Raw genomic sequence first — 12,116 nt, 5'->3', positions numbered from 1 at the left:
AAAGTAAAACAAGGGCCAAGAAATTCATACCGAAGATGTGGAGGCAATGGCTTCAATTCTAAAGTAGGAGGATCTTCAATGGAAGGCTTCATAGGAGGAGTTTTCCTATTTTCAAGATCCAAAGATAGTTTCCGGGGTGCGTAATTGTACGATCCCATTACTTGTAAAGAGTTCACACATTCCATGAAGCCATCCATCTCGTCATCATCAAAGTTGAGCAAGACGGCCTCCAAAATATCACCAACATTGATTGTGGCACTTGTATCATCAACAATAATATCGGTCACCAAGTCCACAAAAGAACACACCGCATTGCTATTTGGTTGCCGCATGGACTTGCACACATGGAATACCACTTTTTCATCACCTACCCTGAAAGTGAGTTCTCCGGCTTCAACATCACAAAGAGCCTTCCCCATAGCAAGGAAAGGTCTTCCAAGAATAATCGGCACCTCATAATCAACTTCACAATCTAGAATGAGAAAATCCATCGGAAGAATGAATTTATCAACACGAACCAAGACATCTTCAATCACTCCCAAAAGGTCTCTTCATGGTATGATCGGCCATTTGTAATCTCATAGAGGTGGGTCTTGGTTTCCCAATTCCAAAGGACTTGAAAACCGAATAGGGCATCAAATTGATACTCGCCCCAAGAACCCAAAGAGCCTTAGCAAACCCGGCACTTCCAATTGTACAAGGAATCATGAAAGCACCGGGATCTTCCAACTTAGGAGCCATTGAATGCACAATTGCACTCACTTGATGAGTGACTTTGATAGTTTCAAAATTCATTGATTGCTTCTTCGTTACTAGATCCTTTATAAACTTTGCATAACCGGGCATTTGTTCCAAAGCTTCAACTAATGGCACATTGATTGAGAGACTCTTCATCATTTGAATAAACTTTTTGAATTGATTCTCGCCATTTTGTTTGGCTCGCCTTTGAGGGTATGGAAGTAGAAGCTTACGCAATGGTGCCTTAGCCTTTTGCACTACCGACTCTGGTATGTCAATAATGTGATCCCTAGACGGGTTCACCTCCTCTTGAATCTCTTCCACACTATCATCAATATCAATCCGAATTTCATCATTTGCTTGTACCACATTGTTCGGGACCTCTTCTTCTTGTTCCACTTTCTTATCATCCACAAATTGCTTTTGACTTGAGGTGGATGCATTCCTACCTCTTCCACTTCTTGTAGTAACGGCCATGGCATGCCCCGTATTGTTTCCACTCTTTGGGTTTACCACTATTTCACTTGGTCGTTCCCCCTTAGGACGAGAATTTAGAGCATGAGAGATTTGCCCTATTTGACCTTCTAAGTTGCAGATCGATGTGTTGTGTGAGGCAAGTTGGGCGTTTGAATCGACATTTTTTTCCATCATTTGCTTGAACATGTTCTCAATATACCCCATCTCATTGGTTGAAGAACTAGAATCATGGGAAGGATAATGGGGTGGGTTGTTCGGTTGTTGACACATTGGGGGCCTTTGAAAACCCGACCCTTGATTGCCTTGATTATTGTTCCAACCGCTTTGATTGTTACCCCCCCCCCCCAAATTTCCTTGATTATTGCCACTCCAATTTCCTTGATTGTTGTTGTTATGCCAATTCCCTTTATTGTTTCCACCACTCCAATTTCCTTGGTTGTTAGAATTTCAATTGCCTTGATTGTTTTGAGGTCGCCATTGTTGTTGGTTTGGGCCTTGGAAGTTGTTCCTTTGCCCTTGAAATTTTCTCACGTATTTCACCTCCTCTTCTTGGTCATTATAAGACTCATCATCATCAAAACCACTATCATCTTACACAAAATTCTCCACTCGATGTTGCACCTGTGGACCCTTGGTTCTCCTCTTGTTCACCATCATGTTCACCCCCTCCATGGCATTGACTTGCTTAGGATTTTGCACTTATTGAAGTTGATCTTTCGCTAATTGATTCATAGTGGTAGTCAATTCGGCAATGGCTTACCCATGGTCATACAACTCTTTGTGAAGGTGGATTACGTTGGGATCACCTTGTGGAACATTAGCCCGGAATTGCCATTCCGATGATGTTTCTGCCATTTCATCTAAAATCTCACACGTCTCTGCATAAGGCGTAGTCATGAAGTTCCCACCGACAAGTTGATTCACTACACTTTGGTTGGTTGTATTGATCCCATGATAGGAAGTTTGTTGAACCATGTTTTCCGTCATATCATTGTTGGGACATACCTTAACCATTGTTCTATAATGTTCCCATATCTCGTGTAGTGGTTCATTCGGCTCTTGCTTAAATGCCAAAATCTCATCCCGAAGTGTAGCCATGTGCCCTGGAGAAAAGAACTTAGAAATAAACTTTTCTGCCAACTCATCCCAAGTGTGAATGGAAAGGTTCGGCAAACGTTCCAACCAATCTAAAGCTTTTCCTTGTAGAGAGAAGGGAAAAAGCATTAGCCTCAATGCATCCTCGGAGACATTTGTTTGTTTTCTCCCCTAACAAGTGTCCACAACCCCTTCAAATGTTTGTATGCATTTTGACGTGGAGTACCGGTGAAGACACCTCGTTGCTCTAGCAAAGTGAACATCACATTGGTGATTTGAAAGTTGTCCGCCCTAATACGGGGAGGGACTATTGCACTTGCATATCATTCATTGGGTAACACCCGATGTGGAGCCGCTCGTGGTGGAGGTGGGGGTGGAACGGGCACATTGTCATGAGGAACTCGGTCTCTTCTATTGGCTTGAGATTTAAGAGGAACCTCATCCACTTGGTCATCCTCAACGTCCACATCCCCCAAAGAAATATTTCTAAGCTCATTGTTTGCCATGGTTGTACCTACAATTTCTTATACAAGTTAGTAACATGGAAGGAAAAGAAGATACTCCAAAAACACACCCAAATATATAGCTAACACCGTTTTTAACTCTCTGGCAACGACGCAAAAATTTGATCTCGTCCAAAACAAAATGTATACAATAATTAAGTTTCCACTTTATTGAATATTCCCTTGGTCTCTCTTAACTACTTTATCATCTGATACTTTTTTTATCAGGACCTTGATCATCTGTTACTTATAAAAAATAAAACTACCACGATCATTTGTTTCTAGTAACACTCGTAGTAGTGTCGTGTTCCTAATATATTGTGACTCACAATAGTGTCAAATGGGTTCTTCCACTTTTTAAGAGTTCTCTGAAAAGTTTTGCTAGATACACCCCAAAAGAGGTATGAAATGGTCGTTTGCAATAATAGAAACCCAACTAGGAGTCGGGGTCGAATCCACAGGGAGCTAAGATGGGAGTTAGGGTATATATTTCATTGTGAGTGATTGAATTATCTAGATTGCACTTCCACATGACGATTTGTTTTCTATGTCTAATTTTACTCTAAAGATTGCAAAATAAAGAAAAAAGACTAGAGATAATTATTTTTGAGGTTTTTTTTTAAATTGATAAAAAGCCTAGGGTTGTGACCATTACCTAGGTATTTACCTGATGGGATAAAGACTTTAATGTTTGTTTTATTAATTAGGGTTCATTATAGCTATCAACTCTAAATTACTCACTCAATACCTCTCGGTCAGAGAGTAGTTTTGCCCAATTTGGCTTTCTCAAGACCAAATGGGTATCACACAAAATAGTTAATAAAAGCTCAAGTCGCGTTATTACTATCTCTATATTGAACCCTTTAATTGGGTTAATTAATCTCTTGATTGACCCAATTCCTTGTTAGATAAGTTATCCTAGACTAGGTCTCTCTTTCTCAAGTAGAGACTAAGTCAAATAGGCATGAATTAATGTTTGCAACCATTAATTCCACAATTAAAGCATGAACAAAGCTAAATAATAAACACCCAATCATAAACAAGCACTAAATTTGATGCCCATAAGGTTTACACACTAGGGTTGGGTCACAGCCCTAGTAAAAATCTAGCTACTCATACTTGGGTTCGAAGAAAATAAAGAAGAAAGACTAATTAAACTCATAATGAAAGCTTAAAATGATTAAATCTATTGTAAAATGCACCAAAGCAAAGTAAAATTACAAAAATGGCAAAGAAAAAACAGCTACAGTAATTTCAGAGGTTCAAACTTGACCTAATTTTGTGAAACTCGTCTATTTATACAAGGCTAAAAATATCGGACAAAAATACCCCTCAGGAGGTTCTGCGACCGAACAATTCCATGTGCGGTCCGCAGATTTCTTCATCTGGCAGGAGCTGGAATTCTGCGGCCGCACAATTCTGAACTGCGGCCGCGGAGCAACTTTTCTGCGGTTTGCAAATTTAGAACTGCAGCCACAAGATAATCTTCTGCAGTCCGCAATATTAAGATTGCGGCCGCAAGGCAACCTTCTGCGCCCGCACAAATCTTCTACGGCCGCACAAATCTTGTGCGGTCCTCAATTCACTGAGGCTCTGGACTTGGTCTTTTTGCATACTCTCTAATCTTTTGTGGCCGCACAATTCATGTGCGGTTCGCAATTTGCACAATTGTCTGCTAATTGTTCCTTCGTTGTTGGCACGAACCAAATCAACCGTCGTGATCGCGCCTATCGTGGAACTAGGCCAGCCTCAACTCAACAACACAACACCAATAACCATAAGTTTGAAAACCTTAACGAAAGAATTTAACATTAAAGAAAAACTGTTGGAAATATAAGAAAATCCCAAAGTGATACAATCCAGCCCAAAACTAGGGTGCCACTGAGTACATGAGCGTTTAGATCAGAAATACAGTCTGCTACAGTGTCTAGAGATATAAACTGAAAGTACGGCAAAGATAAAGAAGGAGAGTCAAGGCCCGTGAACGTAGTGCAGCTACCTTAATAGTCTCCAAAACTCTAGGATCCTCAATCAGCAACCGCCGCTACAACCAGTATCGCCTGGATCTACACACGAAGTGCAGGGAGTAACGTGAATACACCAACTCAGTAAGTAACAAGTCCAAACTTTGGACTGAAAGGTAGTGAAGAACTCAACCTCAACAGGTATAAGAGAAATAAATGTGCAGAAACTTAGGCATGCTTTCAAGTCAAATATACAGCTCAAACAGTAAAGGAAATACAAATCTTAACAGTGTAAGGTATACAACTCAGTTATATCTACATGCCAATGCATAGACTGTATGAAATGCACCATGTGCTCTATCTCAAGTATTCAACCACTCTGTATTGTATATGGACATCCGGCCTAGGAAAATCCATCCCGGAACATATACAACACTGACTATAAGTTACCAATACCGAGGAAAAAGGGCAATCCAACCCTGTGGAGAAATCCATGTCCAGGTATCAAGTTCTTCGGACAAATCCATGTCGAGGGAAATCCATCCATCAATAATATCATCCGCGCTCACTAGGGGTGTGTTACAGACTCTGGAGGGGCTCCTATAGCCCAAGGGTTATCATAATCATTAGAATAACCGCTGCGGCATGCAGCCCGATCCCATAACTGTCACTCATAACCAGGCTATCGGCCTCACTCAGTCATCAATCTCTCCAGTCTCACCCACGGGCTCACAATGTCATGAAAACATCCCGGACAATGATATGATGAATCAATAATTAACTGAGACTGAGATATGATATAAAAATGGATGATCATGACTGAGTATGGAATATTAATAAAAATAATGAGATGATAGCAAGAATAGACCACTAAGGGCCCCAACAATACCAACATAAAGCCTGAACATGATATATAACATAATTTACAGCTCAATAACTTTATCACATAAAGAAATCATGGATATCAACAGGATATAGTCACTAAACGGTGCCATGGAATCACCCAGGTCACAATTCTCACGGTGCACGCCCGCAGGCCCGTCACTTGGCATGTGCGTCACCTCAATACCAATCCTATAGCATATAATTTGGGGTCTCGAACCCTCAGAACTAAGTTTGAAAATGTTACTTACATCAAACCAAGAAAAGTCCTACTCCGGAATGACCTTGCCTCAATTCGGCCTCCGAACGTCCCGAATCTAGCCACAAGTAATACAATACGATCAATATAGACTAAAGGAATCAATTCCACAAGAAAAATACAAAATTATAGCCAAAATCCGAAATCGACTCAAACCCGCCCCTCTGGGCCCATGTCTCAGAATCCAACAAAAATCACAAAACCAGAAAGCCCATTCACTCAGGAGTCTAGTCATACCAAAATCCAACCTCAATTGCCTCTCCAAAACCCCAAAGTTCACTCTCCAATTCCCAAGCCCTAAATCCCCAAATTTCCAATTCCAATCCCTAATTAAATGATGAACAAAGCCATAGATTCACGAAATTTATACCATTATGGGTTAGAATCACTTACCCCAACGTTTCTCCATGAAAACCTTCAAAAATTTGCCTCTCTCCCGAGTTTCTCACATCCAAAACTGAAAATGAAAGACAAAACCTCGAGCTGGTGCTTTTCTGCCCAGCAATACCGCACATGCAGTCCATTGATCGCTTCTGCGATGCCGCACCTGCGGAAATTCCATCGCAGGTGCAAATTTCACTTAAAATCCGGACTTCGCTCCTGCGGCCTCAAGACCGCATCTGCGCCCTACGCAGGTGTGGAAACTATCTCGCTTCTGCGGTCAAAACTCGCACATGCGCCTGCATGCCCGTATCTGCGACTCACGCATGTGCGGGAATACCTTTGCACATGCGGTTCCTACCCAGCTCCTCCATGGCCGCGTCTGCGGCTCCTCAGTTGCTCCTGTGGGCTCGCACTTGCGGCTCCCATTCCGCAGGTGCGGAAGACACCAGAACCTGTAGCATCAGCTGCATTTCATCAACTCCAATTCTTCCGTTAACCACCCGGAATCACCCTGAGGCCTCGGGACCACAACCAAACATACCAACATATCCTATAACCTTATACAAACTTAGTCAAACCTTCGGATCACTCAAATCAACATCAAAATACCAAATTATGCCCAGATTCAAGCTTAAAAACTTCTAAACTTCTGAAATCCACAAACTATGCTGAAACCTACCAAACCACGTCCGGATGACCTCATATTTTGTACACAAGTTAGAAATGACACCACGAACCTACTACAACTTCCATAAATTCAATCCGACCCCGATATCAAAATTTCCAATGTCGGCCTAAATCGCCAAAATTCTAATTTTCGCCAATTAAGGCCTAAATCTACCATTGACCTCCAAATCACATTCCGGACGTGCTCCTAAGTCCACAATCACCTAACGAAGCTAACATAACCATCAAAATTCAAATCTGAGATAGTTTACACATAAGTCAACATTTAGTTGACTTTTCCAACTTAAGCTTCTAATAAAGAGACTAAGTTTCTCAATTCTCTCTGAAACTACTCCGTACTCGAATCAACTAACCCGGTATATCATAATATAGCTAAAGAACACAAAAAGAAGCAGGAAATGGGAGAACGGGGCTATAACTCTCGAAACGACCGGCCGGGTCGTTACATCATCCCCCTCTTAAACAAACGTTCATCCTCGAACGGGTCTAGAAACATACCTGGAGCCTCAAATAGGTGTGGATATCTGCTCCGCATCTCCCGCTCGGTCTCCCAGGTGGCCTCCTCCATAGGCTGATCTCTCCACTGCACCTTCACTGAAGTTATATCCTTTGACCTCAACTTCCGAACCTACCGTTCCAAAATGGCCACCGGCTCCACATCATAAGTCATATCACTATCCAAATGAACCGTGTTGTAGTCCAAAACATGGGACGGATCGCCAATATACTTACAAAGCATAGAAACGTGAAACACTGGATGCACACTCGACAAGCTGGGTGGCAAGGCAAGCTTATAAGCCATCTCCCCTATCCTCTGAAGCACCTCAAAAGGCCCAATGAACTGGGGGCTCATCTTGCCCCACTTCCCAAACCTCATAACACCCTTCATGGGTGATACCTTCAGCAAAACCTTCTCTCCGACCATGAAAGACACATCACGGACCTTCATGTTTGCATAGCTCTTCTGCCTAGACTGCATCGCGCGAAGTCGCTCCTGAATCAATTTCACCTTGTCTAATACATCCTGGACCAAGTCTGTACCCAAGAGCCTAGCCTCACCTAGCTCAAACCATCTGAATGCTCGACTAATAACTGTTGTTATATGCAAACTCCGCGAGCGGCAGAAACTGGTCCCATGAACCCCCAAAATCGATGACACAAGCGTGTATCATGTCCTCCAATATCTGAATAGTGCGCTCAGACTGTCCGTCCATCTGAGGGTGAAAGGTTGTGCTCAACTCAACCTAAGTACCCAACTCTCGTTGCACGGTCCTCCATGACTGCTATGTAAACTGAGTGCCCTATTTAAAATGATGGAAACTAGGACACCATGCGGGCGAACAATTTCTCGAATGTAAATCTCAGCCAACTGCTCTGAAGAGTAATTAGTACCAACTGGAATAAAGTGTGCGGACTTGGTCAGCCGATCCACAATAACCCAAATAGCATCGAACTTCCTCGAGGTCCGTGGGAGCCCAACTACGAAGTTCATGGTGATTCGTTCCCACTTCCACTCTGGGATCTCTAACCTCTAAAGCAAACCACCCGGTCTCTGATGTTCATACTTAACCTACTGACAGTTGAGACACCGAGCCACAAACCCAACTATATCCTTCTTCATCTGCCTCCATCAATAGTATTGTCTCAAATCCTGGTACATCTTCACGGCACCCGGATGGATGGAATACCGCGAGTTGTGGGCTTCCTCAAGAATCAACTCCCGAAGCCCATCCACATTGGGTACACATATCCGGCCCTGCATCTTTAACACGCCATCATCACCAATAGTCGCATCTCTAGCATCACCTCATTGAACCCTATCCAAAGAACGAGCAGGTGAGGGTAATCATTGTCACACCCCTTTTTCTACCCGCAAAATAATATTGTGCGGATTAAAGGGTTTTTCCAATTAAAGTGACAAAATTAAGAAGGGATTATTTTATTTACAGATTCGACACTTGGAATTGATTTTGTTGGTGTTCCAAGTCACCTTTTTTTTGAATCCCTAATCAAAAGAAGATTTGACTCTATTATTATTAGTCTGCGAAAACAAAGTCCGGGTAAGGAATTCTGTTAACCGGGGAGAAGGTGTAAGACATTCCCCGAATCCCGTGGTTCTAGCACGGTCGCTTTTATTGACTAAAATTTGGCTTGAATTATTTTTAGATAAAGTGTGTATTATTTGCCTTAAGTTACTATTGTCTAGTGCTGCTTAATAATTAATAATTTTGGCCTAGGAACGTGCAAGTACACAAAGTCCTTATTTGATTATATGTATTAAAACAAAGAACATGTCGGTACACATAGTTTAAATACAATAAATATTGAAAAGTCAAGGAGCAGGAATGCACACATGACTACTTTATTAAAAAAAATATCGACCAAGGACCGTGTATGAACACATTGTTTACATCTCAAAAGTGCATAAAATTGCCTATCGCTTAAATTAATTAAAAAGCGCTTCTTTTTTATTTATTACTTGTTCGACTAAAAAAAAAATTATTATTAAAAACAATTTTCACTAATGCAAGATATTAAACCCGGGTAAGCTTATGTTAAACTTTCATGATATTGGGCCACTTATTTTATTTAACAAAAGATAATTTATTGGTTTTAAAGAAAATGCCCATCTTACTCTCTATTGTCATTGGACCTACAAATTTTAGCTTACTTGGCCCATGTTGCTTAAGAGCCTCGATGACCAAGACAACACAAAATAACAAGTATTCTTCTAAGCCCAAATTACTTTTTACATTGATGTCCAAACTAAAAATTATTTTTTTCATAAAAGAAACTTACATGCTAATTATTATCTTTTATCTTCTTAACCAACTATTTCTTAAGGACTAACATAATATTTCTACTCATCTACACCAATCATGGCACTAATCAAACTACACTCATTAACAACATAAAAACCACGACTAAATATAAAAACTACAAAAAACGATAATACTTCAATGCTAAAGAGAAGAACTATATTAAGTATAACATTATGTTGACTATAATTCAAAGCATCAAAACATTTGAAGCTAGAAGTCTTTCTTAGATAATTATACATGAACCATGAAAGTAACTCACGAAAAAGAGCCCAAACTAAACAAACATGGTTAAAAGTGGGGTCTTTATCTTTTCCTTAAACTAAGTAATCTTAACAGAATGCAATTTCAATCACATATATAAAGAAGAAAACGATAATTTAACTAATTTTTAACAGATTTACATGATGATAACACTAATATAACATTCATCTTGAAACAAAATCAGATCTAATATGTTCCATCAACCAAACCGGGATCAAATCCTTCTTATTATCATCAAGAATCTGCAATATAAGAATTTGAAAGTTACCTGGTTTGTGGAATAATAAAATATAGCAGTGCAGCAACAAAAAACTCAGCAGCAAATACAGTAGAAACAACAGCAACTCAAGTGTTTAGACAACCTAGAAAACTCAACAAAGATGCTTGAAACTGGTAGCTATCAACTTCACAAATTGCCTAAGGGATCTTTCTATTTTTCTCGAGGTTTTTGCACTCAAATAATACTCACAAAACTCTGAAATTTCAGCTTGTTATATGTATTAAGCTGCTGATTTTTCTCAAAGATATATGTCTTTAAGCAACTCTCCAAGATTTGTCTCAGTATAAGATAGAGTGTGTAATAGAGTGTCCCCCCTTTTCAGTGAGTAAAGAGCCCTTTAAATAGGCAAATAAATCAGATTTTTTGGACAGATTTTGGTTCACCAAAAGTCTGTCCAAAAGACTGACTTTGTGTGCTAAACACTGTTCAAAAGCTGTCAAAAAGTATTGTACTTGTCACCACACAATGACTTTTGAGTTTTGCACTCCAAAGTCTTTGCACAGTAAAAACAACCAAACTTGTACTATTCCTTCTTTAATTTCAGCTTTTATCAACACAAAAATTCAAATACTCAAATCCAATAAAAACAAATTCACTAAGCACTTGAAACTTCTATCATAAACTATCATGACTAAGCAAATAGCTATTTCAAAACTAATGAATAACTAATTATCAGTGATTAATAACTATGAACGACTAAGCTAACATAGATTAAACACAACTAATAATAATGATATAAATAATAATAATAATAAAAATAAATAAATAAAAAAAATCAGAAATTATGCTAGACATAAACTAAATACAATACAATTAGAAAAAATAGACAAAGGAAATGAGAATAGGGGTATACCAAACGAGGGTGTTCGGGGTGGTCGCCGGAATTTGGCCGGATTTTTAGTTGTCGGATTTTCGGGATGGAATTGACATCAATAGGTAGGTCTTGATGAGCTCTATCCGTTGATGTAGGTATTGTGGGGGGTGGTAGTGGCCGGAACTTCAAGATTTTGGGCAAAAAAGTGGCGGCTAAAGTTTCATAGATCTAAAATTCAAGGAGTTTGAGGGGGTGTTGAAGGATTTGGTTTGGAGATATGGAAAGAGGAGGTTGTAGAGATTACATGGTGTGAATTTGGGGGTATTTGGAGGTTGGCCGCCGCCGGTGGGTGATTTCCGGCGGCGAAGAGAAGAGAGAGAAGAGAGAGAGAAGAGAGAAAGAGTTATGGGGGAAATGAGGAAATTTTTCAGATTTTTGAGGCTTTAAATACCTCTTGAGAGATCAAATATGGACCATTAGATCAAGGGGTGATCAATGGGTGAGATTTGATCTTGGGTCACTTAATGAAACGACGTAGTTTTGAGGCAAAACTACGTCGTTTCGGACCCTTTCAAGGGCAGCCCCTTATCTTGCACTTTTGGCCACTTTCTCTTTCAAATTTGGCCCAATTTCTTTCTTAATCCTACTTATTAAACTAAATTTACACAAACAAATAAATTAATTAAGTAACTTATTCAAATGATCAATTAACTATATTAATTCACCAATTAAATAGTTAGTTAATTCCTAAAATGTACAAATAAAGAAAGAACTATTTTTTGGTATTTTTATGATAGGAAATATGCAATCACAGATACAAAAATTTGGAAATATAATTAAAGCAACAAAACACTAATGACTTTAGGAGGTGTTAAAACAGTACAAAAATTAGGTATTCACAGCTGCCCCTCTTTGCTCGAGAACATGAAGAGTTTTCGTGCAAAGAAAAG

General features: G+C 39.8%; 1 long non-coding RNA gene across 1 annotated transcript; it reads right to left on the bottom strand.

Moving 5' to 3' along the window:
* Positions 1-9,970: 9,970 nt before the first annotated feature.
* Positions 9,971-11,552, bottom strand: LOC138903592 (uncharacterized). The gene is made up of 2 exons (XR_011412895.1): positions 11,206-11,552; positions 9,971-10,314 (listed from the first exon to the last, which is right to left on the bottom strand). It is a non-coding gene; the product is annotated as an uncharacterized lncRNA (long non-coding RNA).
* Between the last annotated feature and the right edge of the window lie 564 nt (positions 11,553-12,116).

Source organism: Nicotiana tomentosiformis, chromosome 12 (genome assembly GCF_000390325.3).
Source record: "Nicotiana tomentosiformis chromosome 12, ASM39032v3, whole genome shotgun sequence".
NCBI lineage: Eukaryota > Viridiplantae > Streptophyta > Magnoliopsida > Solanales > Solanaceae > Nicotiana > Nicotiana tomentosiformis.
The sequence above is the reverse complement of the archived record's forward strand: the minus strand, read 5'-3'. Positions and strand labels throughout refer to the sequence as shown.